The 20,133-nt window shown below is 43.4% G+C and overlaps 1 long non-coding RNA gene across 1 annotated transcript in view; it reads right to left on the reverse strand.

Moving 5' to 3' along the window:
* Positions 1–16,669, reverse strand: part of LOC144589026 (uncharacterized) — a 43,612-nt gene extending 26,943 nt beyond the window's left edge. Inside the window, exon 1 of the long non-coding RNA XR_013544863.1 lies at positions 16,568–16,669. This is a non-coding gene — a long non-coding RNA (uncharacterized LOC144589026). The remainder of the gene's footprint in view (positions 1–16,567) is intronic.
* Positions 16,670–20,133: the final 3,464 nt, after the last annotated feature.

Consider the following 20,133-nt stretch of genomic DNA (forward strand, 5'->3'; position numbering starts at 1 on the left):
CTGGACTAGGAGTCAAGAGATGTGCAGTTTCCAGTCTCCATTTGGCAGAGTTACAGAAAATTGAATGCAGACTTCCAAAGAATAGTAAGGAGAGACAAGAGGGCTTTCTTAAATGAATAATGCAAAGAAATAGAGGAAAATAATAGGAAAGGAAAAACCAGGGATCTGTTTGGGGAAATCGTTTCGACCAGATAGGCGGGGTATAAGTAGAATAAATAAAAATAAAAATAAAATATTAAAGGAACACTTTGTGCAAATATGGACATGATAAAGGACAAAAATGGGAGGGACCTAACAGAAGCAGAAGACATCAAGAAGAGGTGGCAAGAATATACAGAGGAATCATACCAGAAAGATTTGGATATCCCGGACATCCCAGATAATGTGGTTGCTGACTTAAGCCAGACATCCTGGAAAGTGAAGTCAAGTGGGCCTTAGAAAGCATGGCTAACAACAAGGCCAGTGGAGGTGATGGCATTCCAGTTGAACTATTTAAAATCTTAAAAGATGATGCTATTAAGGTGCTACATTCAATATGCCAGCAAGTTTGGAAAACTCAGCAGTGGCCGAAGGATTGGAAATGATCAGTCTACATCCCAATCCCAAAGAAGGGCAGTGCCAAAGAATGCTCCAACTACCGTACAATTGCACTCATTTCACACGCTAGCAAGGTTATGCTCAAAATCCTACAAGGTAGGCTTCAGCAGTATGTGGACCGTGAACTCCCAGAAGTACAAGCTAGATTTCAAAGGGGCAGAGGAACTAGAGACCAAATTGCTAACATGCGCTGGGTTATGGAGAAAGCCAGAGAGTTCCAGAAAAACATGTACTTATGCTTCATTGACAACGCAAAAGCCTTTGACTGTGTAGACCACAGCAAACTATGGCAAGTCCTTAAAAAATGGGAGTGCTTGACCACCTTATCTATCTCCTGAGAAACCTATATGTGCGACAGGAAGCAACAGAATGGGATATGGAACAACTGATTGGTTCTAAATTGGGAAAGGAGTACGACAAGGCTGTATATTGTCCCCTGGCTTATTTAACTTATATGCAAAATACATCATGTGAAAGGCAGGACTGGAGGAATCCCAAACTAGAATTAAGACTGCCAAATGAAATATCAACAACCTCCGATATGCAGATGATACCACTCTGATGGCAGAAAATGAGGAGGAATTAAAGAACCTCTTAATGAGGGTGAAAAAGGAGAGTGCAAAAAACAGTCTGAAGCTCGACATGAAAAAAACTAAGATCGGCCACTGGTCCCATTACCTCCTGGCAAATAGAAGGGGGAGATATGGAGGCAGTGACAGATTTTACTTTCTTGGGTTCCATGATCATTGTAGGTGGTGACAGCAGCCACGAAATTAAAAGATGCCTGCTTTTTGGGAGGAAAATGATCACAAACATAGATAGCATCTTAAAAAGCAGATACATCATCTTGCCGAAAAAGGTCCACATAGTCAACGCTATGGTTTTTCCAGTAGTGATGTATGGAAGTGAGAGCTGGACCATAAAGAAAGCTGACTGCCAAAGAATTGATGATTTTGAATTGTGGTGCTGGAGGAGGCTCCTGAGAGTCCCCTGGACTGCAAGGAGAACACACCTATCCATTTTAAAGGAAATCAACCCTGAGTGCTCACTGGAAGGACAGATCCTGAAGCTGAGGCTCATGAGAAGAGAAGACTCCCTGGAAAAACCCTGATGTTGGGAAAGTGTGAAGTCAAGAGGAGAAGGGGACAACAGAGGATGAGATGATTGGACAGTGTCATCGAAGCTGCCAACATGAATTTGACCCAACTCCAGGAGGCAGTGGAAGACAGGAGGGCCTGGCATGCTCTGGTCCATGGGGTCACGAACAGTCGGACACGACTAAATGACTAAACAACAACAACCTTGTTTTAGTGTGGTATTAGACCTTTTTTAGTATTTGTATACTTACTGTTTTTAGTAAGTATACTAAAAGCAAAGTGTGCTGCTTATATACCACCCCATAGTGCTTCAAGCACTCTCTGGGTGGTTTACAAGTTAATTACAGAGGCTACATAATGCCTCATTTTACCTTCCTCGGAAGGATAGAAGGCTGAGTCAACCTTGAGCCAGCTACCTGGGATTGAACCCTGAGTCATGAGCACATGGATGGATGGATGGATGGATGGATGGATGGATGGATGGATGGATGGATGGATGGATGGATGGATGGATGGATAGATAGATAGATAGATAGATAGATAGATAGATAGATAGATAGATAGATAGATAGATAGATAGATAGATAGATAGATAGATAGATAGACAGACAGACGGACGGACGGACGGACGGACGGACGGACGGACGGACGGACGGACGGACGGACGGACGGACGGACGGACGGACGGACGGACGGACGGACGGACGGACGGACGGACGGACAGACAGACAGACAGACAGACAGACAGACAGATAGATAGATAGATAGATAGATAGATAGATAGATAGATAGATAGATAGATAGATAGATATTGCTGCTTTAGCTAGTAGTATACTGTTAGCCTCTCCTAGTTTGCAAGACTGTGAGAAAGAGGAAGGAAAGTTATGCATGTTGCTTTGAATTAATCGGCGAATAAGTGGGATGTAAATGTAATAAATAAAAGAAGTCTAACAGACAGCTAATTCATCTGCAGATATGCAAATTAGAAGGTTGTTATTGCTAATTTTTTTCAAAAATTCCATAGCTGAGGCAAATAAAGGAGAACCCGACCATCTCGTCAGCTGTTGACACAGCTCCTCCTAAGCCTTTGTACAGCAGCTACACAGACTCCCCCTCCCCACCTGCTTTCATTCAACTCCAATTTGTGCTAATTATTGTCTGCTCTTCTCCCCTCAGGGGGCAGGAAGAGAGGATAAACACAGCCATGCAGGTGGGAATTATTATCTGCCACACACACACACTGATCCCCTCCCCCTCTCCCCCCAGCTAATTGCTGCAAGCTTGCAGGCAAGGAAGGCCTTACCTTACCAGGGTCAACCGCATAAGCTGCAGTGAAAGCAGGGGCTGCCAATAACAGGGGGAAAATTGCACCCTCCAAGGAGGAGGAAATTTGGCACACATGCCGTGGCTAAGGCCAGCTCTGGTAAATACTGTACACAGGTTTACACAGACTGGCTTCTGCAATAACATTCTACAGTAACTAAACAAACAGTGAAAAAGACATAATTACTACTCCCATGTCAGAATGGTTTACATTCATTTCGTGATGCTCTTTCCCCTCCTCCTCCTGTCTTTCTGTAGCTCTGCTTCCACATTGTAGAGGCAAGCGACTGGGGGAGATAATCCAGCTGCGAATACGAAGATGTAGAAAATGCACCTTTGCCTCATGACCCCAGATTATAGAGATGCAGGATCCATTACAGGGGGCTTTGCTCAAATTACTTAGATGGACTGATAATCATGCCATTAGTATAATGTATGAATCAGCCAAAGAGTTGAGAAAGCTGCAGCCCTAGGCATACTAACTGGACAGTAAATCGAGTTTAGCTCAGGGGACTTCCTATTGACTAGGAATTCAGTGGTAACTGTCACATCACCATTTTATCTATGTTTACTCAGTAGTAAACCCTCCCCCCCCCCCAGTGTGGGACATTATGTCAGGTATGTATGTATAGAAATGTAGCCTCAGCTAAATATTTTCAGCTAGGATAGTTCTAGAGTTAGGACTCCCAGATGAAGCAGAATGGCATTGTTAAGACTGACTCCATCCAAAGTCAGTATGTACCGCCATCATGATGCCCCATCTGAGGAGGAAGGAGAAGAAGGGCCAGGTGAAAAAGAACAATGTACACCCATCACTATACATCTATTACAAGTGCAGGAGCCTTATCCTTTCTCTTTTTTTCATTTTTACATGGCTACCCTACCCTATGTTATCTCCCTAAACGAGAGGAGATTAAGGGAAGCATCATTCTGTTTCCCTCCCTCATATCCCTATGAAGTTACACAGAAATGGCTATACTAGTTGAGGGATCCCCTCCCTGCAAAATTAACTTTTCTGAACTTATAACTCATTTTATCATACCATCACCATAACTAGAAGAATAAAACTGAGCATCACCTGCCACTGTCTCAGTGGCCATTTCAAGGAGAACCTGAACTATGGGCTCCTAGATTTTGACCAGGCAAAAACTCAGCAGCTTCATGCAACAGTTCAGAGCCACTCCTGCTGTGAACAAGCAGTTGCTAGGGATCTACTTGTGTAGGTCTGAAAAGACCAGGTATTACAAATGCAAATATTGGCTTATCTGTTTGAATGGGGTATTACTGAAAGATCTAAATTATTTCAGATCTGAGTTTTTATGTATTTTTCAGTCTCTTGTTTGGGTTCAGGGGCCTTGCACGCAGTATTACTGCCAGCCAGGTGCTATCACTACCTTTGTATTCATGAATACAGACACTAAAGCATTAAAATTGATTACGTTATCAATTAAAATGGATGTTTTCTAATGTAAATGGAAAATTTAAGTCAATGTCTTTTTAAATGAAAATGATTGACTTTGTCATTTTTGCATGAACATTGCTCCAGTAATATATTATAATTAGCATTGAATCAGGAAAGGGATGTTCAGAGAGAAGTAGCTATTGCCAGGCATCAGGATCAGCAGCTGAATAACAAAAGCAGAAAAGAGGAAGTCCAGCACCCCAGGGCTTCTGAAATACTGGTAAGTCAGCTCCTGCATTTCTAGTGGGATGAACTAGGCTTTCATGGAAGACTAAGTGCCAGAACAGGACACAACAAGGACTTGTATTGAAAATTGGTGCCAAAAATAGTGGAATGTGATGGAAAAAGCATCTGAATAATATTTTAGACCTCAAACCCAATGAACATTACTTTTTCATTAATCCATTATCACCCAAAAACCTGACAGAAAGAACACGATGGCCCAGAACGGCAACTTCAAAGTCGGATAATCCAACTAAATTCATGACACTTATGTAACTAGATGAGATAAATGCAGCAAGCCACAAATCATCTGCAGGAATAACATTCCAGTAACTGCTTCTAGCAGAAAATCCATATTGCAAAAAAACAGCCCAGAATTGCAACTTCTGAATAGGACAGGCCAGTGAAATTCCTGATATGGGGATTGCAGCGTTCAAGGCACTTCTGCTTCCAGATAGCATAGGAGCAGTCCCTTTTCTATAAAGATGGAACTTTCCCTGTGGCGAAACCTGGTATCACCGCATCTCAAAATGATTCTTCAAGTTTAGATCTTTTAACCTATTTATTAACTTAAGGTGTGGTCCTTTTCTGCCAACCTTCCCATTTTCCCCTATTTCCCACTACAGTACGTTATACAGGATCCTCTTTGATCATGATTGGCGTCAACACTTAGCCAGAGGCCACAAACACTGGAAGAACTTGCTAAATTAATTCATTTTACAATCCCCAATCTCTTCTTCCTGGTAGCCTCTTCATATTTTCAAAATAAGGAAGAGTTTGGTGCCAGAATGGTATAATGGTTAGAGTGCTGAACTCTACATTCAGACTTGTTGCTGCTTTTGTTATGTGTCATCAGGTTGCTTCTAACTTACAGCGAGGCTATAAATCAGTGGCATAACAAAGTCAAAAATGCATTTCACTTTTCCTACTATCATATTTTCCAGTTTATCTTGCCTTTGTGTGACATGTCTGAAGTACTGTATCCCCAAATTTCACCAAGGTTTAATCAAGCCATAAAACTCCTCACATGACGTAGGGCTAGTTACTCTCTCTGTGTTAGCATAACTAATTTCACAGAGTTCTTGTGAGTTAAAAATGACACAGCCACCATGCATGCCTTGAACTTCTTTAAAGAAAAGTGGGGTAGACATATAATAAGTAAAATGGCATGACTGGAGGCTTTCAGCCCACGGCAAGGGTCGAAGTCTTCCACAACCCCTTTGAGCACCAGCCCACAAGAAGTTCATATGTGGCTCTCCTCACTTGGGCACTACTGAAGATGGGATGAGGTCTCTGCAAGGATTGCTTCAGTGGCTTCAAAAGAACCTAGAAGTCTTGGGAGACAGGAAAGAGAGAGGAAGAAGAGCAAGAGCAGAGAGGAGAGGAAAGGGAAGGGGATGAAGTATGGGCTGATGCTCTGGAGTGGCAGGAGTGTTCCTGATGCCTGGAGGTCCTCTCCAACTATGAGAACATCAGGCTCACCCAAGAGCATCCGGCTGCAAAACCACCTCACCCAGTGAACTCACTGAGGTTGGGCCAGATGCATGTTAGACTTGTCCGATATAAAGCCTCCCAAGCGAATGAATGAGCCCACTCTGAAGGGCTCTAGCTTGACCCCACTTGCACGGACTCCAACTCCACTGCAACTGCAGAACTGGAGGAACACCGCTTCAAAAGACTGGCAGTTTGAGAGAGACCTTCTGCACTAAGGAAAAGCTCAAGAGGGAACGTAAGGAGGTGGTGGCACAGTGGGTTAAACCGGAGAAGCCTCTGTGCTGCAGGGTCAGAAGACCAGCAGTCGTAAGATTGAAGCCACGCGACAGAGTGAGTCCCGTCGCTTGTCCCAGCTCCTGCCAACCTAGCAGTTTGAAAGCATGCAAATGCCAGTTGATAAATAGGTACCACCTCAGTGGGAAGGTAACAGTGTTCCATGTCTAGTCGCGCTGGCCACGTGACCATGGAAATTGCCTTCGGACAAACGCTGGCTCGGAAATGGGGATGAGTACCGTGCCCTAGAGTCGGACATGACTGGACTAAATGTCAAGGGGAATCTTTACCTTTACAAGAGGGAACAAAGGCATTAAAGGACTGGGAGTGAAGAGAATTAGGGTGGGGGGGGAGGTTGACCTGGACTGACAAAGGCTGACCCTTAAGCAGCCTGCTATAAGGACTAGGATATAAGTTTTGTAAAAATATTTGAAGGTTCTTTTCCTTGTGGTAGGTCCCAACCAAATGCCTATTGGCAAAAGGAAGGAGAAAACCAACCCCCCACACAAAACAGTTTTGGAAATACAAAAAAGAGGTGTATTAAAATAACAAAGAGCCTTGCAAGATGGATTACCTTGGGCCTTCAGCTTGAATCAAAGCATCTCAAAGAATACAGAAATACATGCACACCTTTATAGGAATTAACCCACAACAAAACTGAACACAGTGTTTCAAAAGCAGAACAACAAGCTCTAGTTTTCACAGACAGCCTGACCCGCAAGCTCCATGTGTATTTAGATGTTGCTTTCTTAGAAGTGCTTAGAGTTAGCCTTGATACATTCTTGTCACCTCCTGGATGGTGGTGACCCCCCGACAGAGACAAAGGCATATTGTGTAAACCTGATCACACAGTTTCCACATATTATAACTTGTTACATTTGATGTTGCAGTCAGCATCGGATATCGTTCAGAATAAGTTGCTGACAAGGCTATTCATTTGTTTATTTGACACCAGTAAAATGCCACTTCCTTTGCTGGTCATCATTGTATATTCAGCTCCAGACTCTTAGGCTGGACTTGTTCCTAATGTCCTTGTAAAAGTACTTTGATATAAACTGTGGCCTTTATATGCTGGGGAGGTGAAAGGGGCTTTCCAAGGCAACTGTGTCTCATGAAGACAAACCTTTTATAATATTAGCTTCAGGCTTTATGGTCTGAAGCTTGTGATGAGAAATAAAGTGAAGTAAAGTGAAAATACATGGAATGCATATTGGAGTGAGAAAGGGGATCAATATATTTTTCTAATATAAGGGAATACAGGATTTGGAATGGGGAGTAGATCAATATATTCTTCTAACATAAGAGAATATAGGGCTTGCAATGGGAAGTGAGAGTGAAGTCAACTTGGTCTGCTATACATTGTTCTAGAACAGGGGTTGCCAGCTTTTTTGAACTAAAACTCTCAGAAGCTTTCACCACTAGCCAGGGGTTCTGCATGTTGTAGTCCACTTCCATGAGAGATGCAATGTCGTGACAACGGACATGTGCACTGTGTGGGGCCCAGGGAGTGGACTGGGCTGGTTCTGGGGGAGGGAATGAACCTCTGTGACACCGGTGGTGCTAAGCTTCATATTCGTATTCCCAGGGATATGAATACGAAGCTCTCGTCTCTTGTCAGCAGTCCGATTCATTGCCGTGAAGAGGCTGGTGATGGGGTGATGGCATTCTCCGCAAGTTAGCAGAGCTTCAGGGCTGTCATCTCCACTTTCACTCAGGACTAAATTAAATGGATGCTGGATGAAGCCCCTTTCTTGTTTTTTAGTCTGCCTGAATGAGTCCTGGATGGCAGAACATGGAAAACATAGGTACTACAATTACAATCTTCTGTCAAACTGCAGGAAAAGCTGCACTTGAGAGATGGATGCTGCATGCTTTCTCCTGAGTTGCCCTGAGAACTCATACACTGGTTTTACTGCCCTGATATTTCTTGTAGAGCAAAATCTATCTATAAAACTGCCACTTTCCCTCATTGGTCTCTTTGCCTGCCAGCGTGCTGGGTCAGGAAGTACTAATAGCCAGTGTGATGTCTGCTGACACCACAGCCCCAATGCGACAGTAACTTGCCTCTCCAAAGACTTGACTCGGAGACAGAGCAAGGAAGGAGAATAAGCAAAGAAGGCAATGCTGCAATAATAATCCTGCAGCTGCCTTCTGTGCAGCTCAGCCAGGAGTACTGTAGACGCAAAGGGAGAAATAGTAGCTGTTGAGAGACTGTCAAGTCTAAATAAAGAAAAGGAACGTGGGAAGTTGCATTACACTAGTTTAGACCATTTGTCCAGCTAGCCCAGTGTTGTTGAGTGTAAGGGGCAGTTACACTCTGCAGGCAGAGGGTTTAACAACACCCAATCCTTTGGACTTTAGATACCAAGGACTGAATTTTGCATTTTCTGCAAACAAAGTCTGTACCTGAAACCACAGAGCTATAGACTCTTAAGATCTGTGGTCTGGTGCTGGGACAACTTTAACAGGGCTACCAACTATTACTGCCTCCCCCCACGTTCCTCTTCTTTAATAACCACTGAACCAGTGCTCGTATTTCAAATTGTGAAAAGCATAATTTTTCAAAACCAGGTTCCTGTTAAAAGCACATGAACAGACTTGGCTGTGTTTGTTTTGCTCTTTAAATCACTCACCAACTCTATTGGATTGAACGTTTTTATGAAAATCTTTTGTGTCTCCCCACCCCCACCTCGGTTGAAAGTGAATGCCTGGAAACATGCATCAGCCACCATTCTGCCAGGCCTAACAATGAAGGTCTAGCAGAGCCAGGCTGAAAAAAACAGTTTTCCAGAATGTCAGTTAATTCTCAGTCTTGATCTTTTTCACCTGTTTTTGATATATCTCAAAATAATGCAGGAGAATCTTACAATCACCCTGCATGCCATACTCAAAGACATTCATAACTTGCTCCTATACAAAATGTGGAAGCTTCACTGAGTTCAACATGACTTTCTATCAAAGTCAGAGCCAGCAATTTTTCTACCCAAGTTTTTGCTGCCCTGTTGGTTAAACCTGGGTCCCAAGAGATTGGAATACATCAGGAGAGGATGGAGGGATGCATGGTTCTGGGCACATGAATAGTTTTGTGTTGAGTCCTCCTTTTTGGGGTTTTCTTCCATCTAGGAAGGAGCAGCTAGAGGAAGAAGATTAACTTGAGGCAGGGTCCTTCCACAGCAAGTACAAATGGGTAGACTCTATACCCTCCAAACATTAATGTAGTGGGTCAAAGCCCAGTCACCCCACCCTAGTTATAGCTCTGCTTGCTGTTAAGTAAGTACAGTAGTGAGCCTTTAGTGGTTTCCCAGATTATGAAATCCTGCATTTTTCTTTTAATACTCAACTCCTTCTACCTCCAGTCCAGGGCTGGCAGACTAACAGTTTTCCTCAATGTGATAAAAGCAGATAGGATCCTCATACTCATGATCTCCACTTTCATTTTAAAATCAGCAGAGATTTCCACTGCAGCACTGGAAATGCAGAAGGAATGAATCTTCAAAAACCTGACATGCAAACATTTGAAAGGCAACATTTTTCTGACACTGCATATCTAATCAGAAGTAAGGCTCATTGGCCTTAACAGGCCTTTCTTAAAGTAAGCATGTATAAGATGACAGCCTGATGAACACAGCACTGCTGCAGAAAGTAACCCTTGTCATAGTTTGGTCTGGAAACAGTAAGATTACGCCTCTAGATACAACACCTATACGACTAGCTCCAAGGTGAAGTGGGGACAATAAAACCCAAGGAAGGGAAAATCAAACTTTTCCCACTATTGAGATTAAAGGGGAATATTGCTTTGTTCTGCCAAAAATCTGGTGGTGACAGATGAAGAGGACTTGCTAGTTGGATCTGTTCCATGCTGTGCCACAAAGGAAGAGAAACACAGTGTTATATGAAGTCAGCCCACTGGTCAATCTAGACTAGCAGCGTCAAGGATATTGACAGATCACTTCCCTGCATGAGATGGAGATTAAACCCGAGTCTAAGGTTTGCCAGCTCATGAGAATTTGAGACCAAAACCTAAGAAAAGGGAATAATTACTTTGGGAGGGCACTTAAATAATATCACACAAAAATAACATGTGTATTTGTGCATGTGTGAGAGAGTGAGATTGACAATCTAGATTTCCTGTAGTACCTCTGAAACAAGTATTGTGTGTATAAAACAGATGCAAACATCCTTGTGCTGAGCATTTGTGCCCTTGTGCCGGTGGAGTAGAGTGGAGAGGAGATTTTATCCAGACACAAAAGAAGCGACGGGCCATCTTCAGAAATACACGTGCTGCATCACTCCCATGAACCAGCTCATTTATTTCTCATAAAAAAGGGGGGTAAAGTTAGTGGGAAAAGCCCCCTTCTGCCCTCTAGTGGTCAACAAATATTTTTAAATAAAAAATGTTGGTGTCATGAGGAGCAATAACAAAAATGCTCCCCAGATGCTCCAGAAGGCACAGAGAATTATTGGAGCTAAAAAAAAACCTTTGGGTACCTGGGTATTCCAGAGGCTACATTTGGGCCCTGGGGCCACATGTGATCCACCTCTGCAATAAAGTCTCTATATGCATTACAATCAGACTTCCTCATTTATTTATTTATTTATTTATTTATTTATTTATTTATTTATTTATTTATTTATTTATTTATTTATTGGACTTATATACCGCCCCATAGCGCTACAAGCACTCTCCGGGCGGTTTACAATTTTAATTATAAAGGCTACACATTGCCCCCCCCCCCCAGCAAGCTGGGTACTCATTTTACCGACCTCGGAAGGATGGAAGGCTGAGTCAACCTTGAGCCGGCTACCTGGGATTTGAACCCCAGGTCGTGAGCACAGTTTTAGCTGCAGTACAGCGTTTTAACCACTGCGCCACGAGGCTCATTTTGCTGATACAGCTTGCCCTGAGATTTATCTTCCTACCTGTAGAATTGAAGACAATTCTCAGAGACTTCTGTCTCGGAGCCAGAAATATGCACCTGGGGCCTTTTGTGTGCACAACATGTGCTTTGCCACTGAGCAGTGACCCTTCCTGAAAGAGGAAGAGGCCAAGAGAGAATCACTTCTATCTGAGCCGGGCTGATTAGATTCAAAATAGGGAATTGCTTCTGCATCTTTAAGATTTATTCAAAGGGAATTCTAGTAGAAAACTATTTGTCTTAACACATCTATAGTGTGCATACACAACTAAGAACCTTTTTCAGAATTAATTTATAAAGCAGTAATTGTTACTGTCAGTAACAATTACTGTCCACCTTTGCACTTGATACGTAATTGTAAACTTAAGCACTGAATTCAGCTAACTATATTCAAGGAACCACACTAATTATCATCTTTTCTTACTGATTTCCCCCCCCCTTCAAAAAGAACTATTTATCTCAGTCCACCCGTTGTCAGCACAGGAAAGGATTGGGGCCTATAAAAGAGATGACAACCTTATTCTAAAACAAAACGGAGAAGTTGAGAATCAGCCATAAGTGTTTAGAAACCATTCTTGCAGTCCTGGCACATTCAGAGGGCCGGCCGTACCATTAGACAAAATGAAGCGGTAGATCAGGCAGATTTTGACATGGCACAAAAAGGTAGCAAATTATTATTGGCTTTATTCCTACTGTACTTTTAAGCGAGGGCTAGGGAAAGATGCTTGCAGAATTCATACATCAAAATATCTTGTCTGGCATCACATATTACACAATTTGACAAGTTGCCATTTGCTGTTCTGCCTCAGGCAACATGTCTTGGGCTGAAACTGCACATCTTGGCCCCACACCAGGACAGCTTCGAAATGACACTTTGGACAGGGACAAATCAGCTCCGTCCTTTATGCCAGGGTCTGTACACAACATCCAGATATACGTCCAAGTAGCAATCAAGGAATGGCCCTCCACCTCTTCGGGTCATCATGGCCCCTGCCACAAAGAGGCACCACACGGCATGCCCACCCCCTTCCCACAGCATGTCTCCCCTGACTGAGGCAGCTGTGCCTGTTTTCCCAAGGGTGACACGTCTCCCTTGTCAGCACCTCCTCTTGCTGTTGCTATAGTTACCAATACTGGGTGTTCTTTATCCCATGGAGCTCTCTGTAATGAGGGGCATAATGAAAGGAACATTTCAAAGGAAAGGGCAACATCATGTTTGGCCACCATACTCTGTCTGCAGTTCACGCATATAGTTAAGCATCTTACGGAGGCGTAAGCCAGAGTTGGGAGGGGGCGCTTGCTTTGCAGACGTTCTCCTCACATCAGTCCACAGAGAAAAAGCCTTAACTGCAGTGCCACTGCTGCTTCCTCACATCAGACAAGCCAGTTCATCTGACTATCAGCTTTTCTCCAACAGGGTTACAGCACCTTTAACTGCCCTGCAGGAGAAGGACCTTCAGCAGAGATCCCTTGCCAGGTACCTTTGCAGAATTATTAAAGGTACAGGAGCCCTGCTTTTTTTTGCACCTGGTCATCATAACCCAGCTCCTTGCCTAGATACTAAGCAGGTGATTGTAGAGCAAGAGTAATCTTCCATATCCACCTGCCAAAACTGTGAGCAACCGCATGTAGCCTGCCTTATAGAAGGTTTGGCCTTATGGCTTTGGACCACTGCAATGCTGTAGGAAGTTGTGGCAGACTTACTCCTGTCAAGGATACTCTCCTCTGCCACTTCCAGAAAGACAATGCATTTGTAAATTGCCAAGTGCAAGAGTACCAATTTTCCCCCCCTGGCACAGCTCTTCTGTGCTTGACAACTGTGTGAAAAGCATGATGATAGTGAGGTTCTTCATTTCCTGCAGCTTTCAAAGCAAAAGCAGGTTGCTACTCTTCCGGATAAAAAAATATGGCAACCGTGTTCAGAAAAGGGGATTTCCCTCTTTCTAAAAAGCACCAAAGTGCAGGTTGCATGACCTCTTTTGCCTCCTGCTTCCTCACCTGTTTCTTACACCTGACCTACTGTTCAAAGTCGAGGGAGACAGCCAAAACTGGGAAATGTACAAGGGATAGTTCTTCAGGCTTGAAAAGGCAAGGAAGGTAGCAGGGATGATCGTTCAGGTTTTGTGGGAACAAACTCCCTTTAAGAAATGTTAACTCAAAGGTTTTAAGCCATAAGATGCTTGTAGTCATCCCAGGCATCTTTTCCTGGAAACAAATCCCAATTCACTCCATAGAAAGTATTCCCAGCCCAGGTATATATGCAAAGTTTGCACCCTTAATCAGAGTATTTTAGATACTGTTGCAGGGAGATAAGCTTCTCTTCTCTTATCCTACTAGGACGTGCAAGGTATATTCACAAGCAGTGTTGAAAATTGGGATTGTTTCCTTTCCTTTCCTTTACACTCATTGTTATGTGTTTTTGGCCCCCTCCTTCCCATCCTGGTGCGGCTTTTATCACTGGAATATAGTTTTCATATCAGACTCGAGTGTATTTTTCGTTTGTATCTCTGTTGCCTAACTGCAGTGGCATGATTAGAGGGTTGCATAGGGGACTTGTCAACGCTTAGAAACGTTACTTCTTTTGGATTACAACCCTCAGAATCCTCCAGCGGCCATGCTGGCTCTGGGATGCTGGGAGTTGTAGTCGAGAAAATAAATGTTTCCAAGCTTTGAACCGATATAGTGAGGACTGCACTACTTCACCATTTGGACAATACCAGATTCCTTGCACAGAGTCAAGCCAATTAGTTCATCTGGCTCAGGTGTGTCTACTCCAAAAGCAACATAATGGACCTGATATGAAGGATGTGATATTGTAGATGGTGGGGTGATGTGCTATTGTCAGGGTGATGCCATGACTGTCTGTCCTCTTCCTAAGGTACAGTATTTGTGACTTAACTGGATGCAGCAGCACCCTGGGTGGTGAGGGTGTGGCACAACATGAAAGGGTGTTATCAGCTTTGTACCTATGCTGAAATAGGGCTGCTGGCTGTGCACAAGATGCTGAATACCTTGAGCCAGGTAACCCATCTTGCTGCAGTGAAAAAGCAAGGCAGCAAATATTTAATTTTCAAACACCTTTGAGGCAAAAACCAATGTCCTTTCAGACAGGACACATTGGCTTATAGGGAAAAGGGTGAACAGCAAAGGGTTTCTGGCAAGACGTTAAGCAGCAGTACTGATGCCATCAAAGAATGGTATCTAAGTTATAGGATCCTTCATGAGGCAGATAGGCAATAACCAGGAAGAACCCTTTAGCACTTAAGCAACATAAAGACCAAGAGGGAACAATCATCCCCAAAGTAAAATGAAGACTGAGTATGAATCCAAGGATCTCTAGATTCTGCTCTGGTGTTAATTACTGTCACCTGCTTGAAACGAACTTGACTATCATTTTACTTATAACATACAGAACAAGCCATAATTCTGTATCTGATCCAGTTGCCCAAACTATACATTACAGAAGCAATTAGAAGCTGGAAGGCATTAGTATTCCAGAGACACTCGTTGGCAGAGAGTCCAAAAGATCAATAGCAAAACAAAGCAAACTACAGTACTTTGCCAAGTGTCAAAAGTTTCTGCTGTGACAGTCCTGCATCTTCCAGCATTTGAAGAAATCCCTCTCCTTGTGGTGTATTTGTAATATGTAGTTGGGCCCTTAGAATTACAAGAGATCCTGTCCCTCTAGTGTTCTCTCATTCTGTGTCATTGTGATGGGGGTCAGGCTTTTTATAACTTGCTGCAAAGAAGGTTTAATTAAAATAATCATTTAGATAGCTCCTCAACATAGAAAACATGTCCTGTAACAAACGGTTTGAGAAATAGAATCTCTTGTCTTCAGCTACTCTACTGAACTGGAATAATAAAGAAGAAATTACACCCAAATATAGAACTTCCTTCACCCAAACTAAAGCACACTGTTTCTTTTGCTGCCTTTGCTTGTTTATTATTATTATGAACTACTGGTAAGCTGCCTGTACCTGGCTGTATAAACTGTGCTCATAATTGAAGTCAGAAACTGTGGGGCAGGAATTCAAGCCAGGAGATTGGAGATTATCTTCTGAATCAGTCCCAGAAAACCTGAAAATGTACATCATAGGCTGGCAGCACAGAGATCCAGGCCCAGAACAGGTCTCATTATGTTGGGTTATTCCCCCACCCCCACAGTCTCGTTATGGGAATGGAACCTATCCCAGCATGAATAATTCACAAAGCCATCAATCTTTGTATCCAAATATCAATGTTACAAGGGGAGTCAAAGAGCACTTAGGACTAATAGCTTCACTAAAAGGCTTAGCCAGGAAGGGGCAGGGAATGAGAATGGGCAGGAGAGCTTGCCCAGCAATGCACAGAAAGGTGCATGAATGAACAGGATCTGGCAATAAGCAGAACTGCTGTGATCAACCAGTCTGGAAGCAGCAGCAGCAACGGCGGCAACAACAACAACAACAGAAAAGGGGTGGGTTTGAAAACACAGCAATATATCATCTCCTAAAGCCCAGGAAACGCTTCTGGGAGTTGTAGTCCAAAAAAGTAATTCTTAATGTTTGAAGGTGGAGATTATGACAAAATTCACAGAGTGCTGGCAGTTTCCCATGGCTGAGCAGATCGGCTCTGGCAAACCCTGTCGCCGCCATTCCAAGGAACAACCCCTTCCTCTGCAACTTTACCTCTCCCCCCACCACCACCCCGCCTATTGTCTCCTTTAACAGAAATTAGTGGGATGCTGGGAAACTGGATATCAACCAGCTCAGGGGAGGGAGAAACCCACATCAAGGCAGACAGTTATAGTTAGAAGATCAGGGAGGAGGGAGGATGGAATCCAGCTGACACAATCTGCTAGCTGCTGTACAGCCCGAGATCATACATCTCCATCCCGACCTCTCGTGCAACACCAAATGGGTCTGCCAGATCTCAGTGATGGATTTTTTTTCTCCCAACCCAGCGTTGCCCCAAGTTTATCCTGTTACAGAGTTACGAGATAATGGAGCTGCAGAGAGTTTTTTTTTTCCTGGACAGAGATTCCAATGCCGCAGGGAGTGAATTAATTTGCTTTGTATATCATTTAAGCTGCTAACTGGATCTCAGCTATTTAATCCTCAGCCAGCCCACCCAACTCCTCAGGGAAGGATCCTTGGCAATACTGTGGCACTCCAGTGTGAGTGGAGTAAGGAAATACTCACCCAGGGGCTTTGGCACAAGCCAGGGAGGGCTAGACCCATCTGGAATTACCAGCTGCCATATGTTCCCTTCCCCCTTCCCCCATAAAAGACAGAGAGGAGAAAGAGAGAGAGAGAGAGGAAAAGGCTGAGAAAGGTCCCTTTCACAGCCTCTTTCCAGCAGAGGGTGCCGTGAGCAAGCCGGCTGTTTTCCTTCCACACCAGCCAGAGAGTCAACCACTCTGTGTCACCACCAGAGGGCACTACAGAGGCACACAGATGGTGGAGGAGAGTCAAGTTCAGGGATGTGGCTGTCAATAGTGGGGCAGCCAAGGGCATTTCTGAAATGATAAGAAACAACAGGGTGGGCTTTTCAGAGGATTCAATCCTGTGTTACCTTCCAAGGGTGGGGAGGGGGTGAGGGGAAGGCAGATGCTGCCTTGTAATTAAGGGTATTATCTATATATACTGTATTCATGGAAGAAGGAAGGATCTGTTGGGCAGGTGAGGTCACTGCTGCTCCTCAGGATTAGCCAAACTGAGGCAACTGCTGGGAGAGAGAGCAACAGCAGCAATCATTTCTCCTGAGACTAATGGCTTATACTTTCAGTGCTGGAGGACAGAAGTGCCCTGCCACCTGTCCTATCAACTAAATTGGCCTGGCAAATACCCTTTGATTTGTATTCCTGCCTTGAGCAGGGGTCTGGACTCGATGGCCTCATAGGCCCCTTCCAACTCCATGAATCTATGATTTTATGATTCTCAGGTGTGATGTAGAATGCTAACCCGTTGCCAATACTTAGCTTTTGTCTGTGGCAGGGAAGAAGAGGTGCCATGCTGTTCTTTACCTCAGGCAGCAAAATGCCTTGGGCCGTTTCTGCTACTCCTGATGTATGCAGGCTCTGTAACATATTACAGTATTATTATTATTATTATTATTATTATTATTATTATTATTATTATTATTATTATTATTATTATTATTATTATTATTATTATTATTATTATTATTATTATTATTATTATTATTATTATTATTGACTTACAATATATGTAAATATTAAATAAGGGTACTGGGGGGTGATGTGTGCTGCCACATTGTGGAGTAGCATCTGAGAGAGAAATTAGGAATCCAAAGGAAGAGATCAACACATTCACAGAATGACCAATTCAGTTTCACAGTCTGTCCATGGTTAATGCCTTCTCTTTTCCAACCAAGGCTATAGCACAGGGGGAGAAAGAGGGTCAGGGGAATGAATGGGCAGAAGTCTAGAGTAATAAGCAGGAATGGTTTATTCACAGAATTTGTGAGCAAAAAGCTTTTTGCTCCCTCATCCAGCTTTCCTCTCTCCTGCCCTTCAGAAATATTAGAGTACAGCTCCAATTAATGGCCAGCATGGTTGATCATAATAGATTCTGGGAGCTTCATTTCAAGAAATTTTGAGGGCCCTTAATTTTTCCATCTTCAGGAAAATACTGTACTGTACTCTGATTGCAATAACACTGTACCTATAGAAACACAATGGCAAGCTGGAAACTCAGGTTTTTATCACTCAAACCAGAAAAACTAGTTGGGGGACTTGTCTGTATTTGCCTGGATTACCTCCCACAAAACACACAGTTTTGGATGCTAGGGGAAAGTGGGCAGGGAGTGGCTTTTCATTACCAGACAGATTGTGTGATCATGTGTAAAAGGCTGTGCCTGAACTAGCACAAGTCCCCAGGACACTGTAACATTGGGTTTCCCGGAGAACTGTACTGCATTACATATCTTGGCTGCACACCAGATGCATCACCCAACCACATGATCTGCACCACAGGCCAGCACAATATTTGGTTCTGAGCACTGTGCTATCATCTGCATAATGTTAGGAGCTGTGCTGCTCTGGAGAACTGGATTATTTTGTGTCACGCCATTCCTGGAGTAGTTATGCAAGGTACTTGCAAAGGGAGACACCTAAACTGGCAGAAAGATGAAAGGCTTCAGTTAGCTTGCTTCCCCATGTTGATACTGCTGATCTCCTTTTGCAGACAGTAACTGGGCCTTTAGGAGACCTGTAGCTATCCAGCATGTACTAAAGGGAGGTAAGCCTTGCTGAGATTGAAGGTGGCCAGATCAAAAGCTCCCCAATGCCTGACATGTCAGTACAATGAACTGAGACGACCTATGCCATGGAAAGTTCTGTTGATGTTATGGCGGAGCAGGACTGAAACTGTTCCTGAGCCAGCTGATTGTAGAAACTATCACTCCATTTTTCCTGCCTTGTTCTAAATGGCATATAAGCCCAAATGCGTGCAGCTGTTGTTCTCTCCCTAAGCCTCTTCCTTCACTCCTGGCTTTTTTGTGCACCAGCTCAGCATATGTCGAAACACCAAGGCTTTAAAGCTACCTCCTTTACAAAAAACAGATTTTCACTTCTTCTAGCACCACTCCTTCTGAGATTTGCTTCTCTACCTGAAGATCTGGGGAAGCATAGCAAGCCCCTGAAATTTCAACTGACACCCCGAGATGTATCAGCCTCTCTTGTATTGAATACACCAAAAAGGACATCCAGTCTCTATAAAGATACGTGTCAATTGGTTTTGATCAAAGGGAGACACCAAACATATGTAAATAGCCTGTGCACTTCCTGCCCGTAGATTTGCAACTTCCAATATTGCCCAAACGGTCTAGGAGAGAGAAGAGATCAAAAGAGGCATCCACACTCCCAAATGTGCCGAATTGCTTCTGTTACTTACTGTGAATTGCAAGATTGGTAGACGTGTGTAGCACATATGTCTGTGTAGGTTCTGTGTACAGTGACTGAGTTACAGGATGTGAATTTGTGTAAACATTATATAAATGATTTTGTCAGTGTTGTGTGTATAAATACTTAGGTGACCAAATTCTTCAAATGTAAATGTAGAATCGAGCTCACATTTATAAAGTAGTATGTATTAAATATCTGCGGCATTTAGAGAGCAAATTAGGAGACAAGCCCCTATTCTAAGGGATTCAGCCCTAAATATGTGTGACACTCAGAATGAGTTCAGAAGCAAATATTAGATATATCTAATTTAGGCAGCACTTATCAGCAAACAAACTGAGCAGCAGGATAACTTCAAACAATTGCCACAGGGCCAGGGATTTTAAGAAAAAGCATTTGCTTTGAAAATACTCTGCCTACACTAAACATGAAAGTGCACGATCCAGAGTATGGGCTGAAAATGATCACAGCCCATCGAATAGCTCAACACACAACAGTGGTCCAATCTACAGTTCCAGACAGGTGAAAAAGAATGACTTTATGGACTTGTTCTGCTGGCAGCATCTATACCAGAGCTGATATAGAAGTTTGATGACATCATGATATTGTGCCCTCCCAACAGTTAAGCAGAAAGCACAAGGCATAGACTTCAGCCCCTTCTCTAGGAGAGGTGAGGTGACCTTCGAGGGCAATATATCACCTTCTGGGTACCCTGCTGGCAATAATAAATGTAGCCCAAAAAGGGTTATATGAACAGGCAGCAGATCTGGAACTAGGACTCAATCTAAAGAACTCCACCCTCACCACATAGCCATGAGAAAGACATTTGATGGGTGTTGTGTA

Source organism: Pogona vitticeps, chromosome 4, assembly GCF_051106095.1.
Source record: "Pogona vitticeps strain Pit_001003342236 chromosome 4, PviZW2.1, whole genome shotgun sequence".
NCBI lineage: Eukaryota > Metazoa > Chordata > Lepidosauria > Squamata > Agamidae > Pogona > Pogona vitticeps.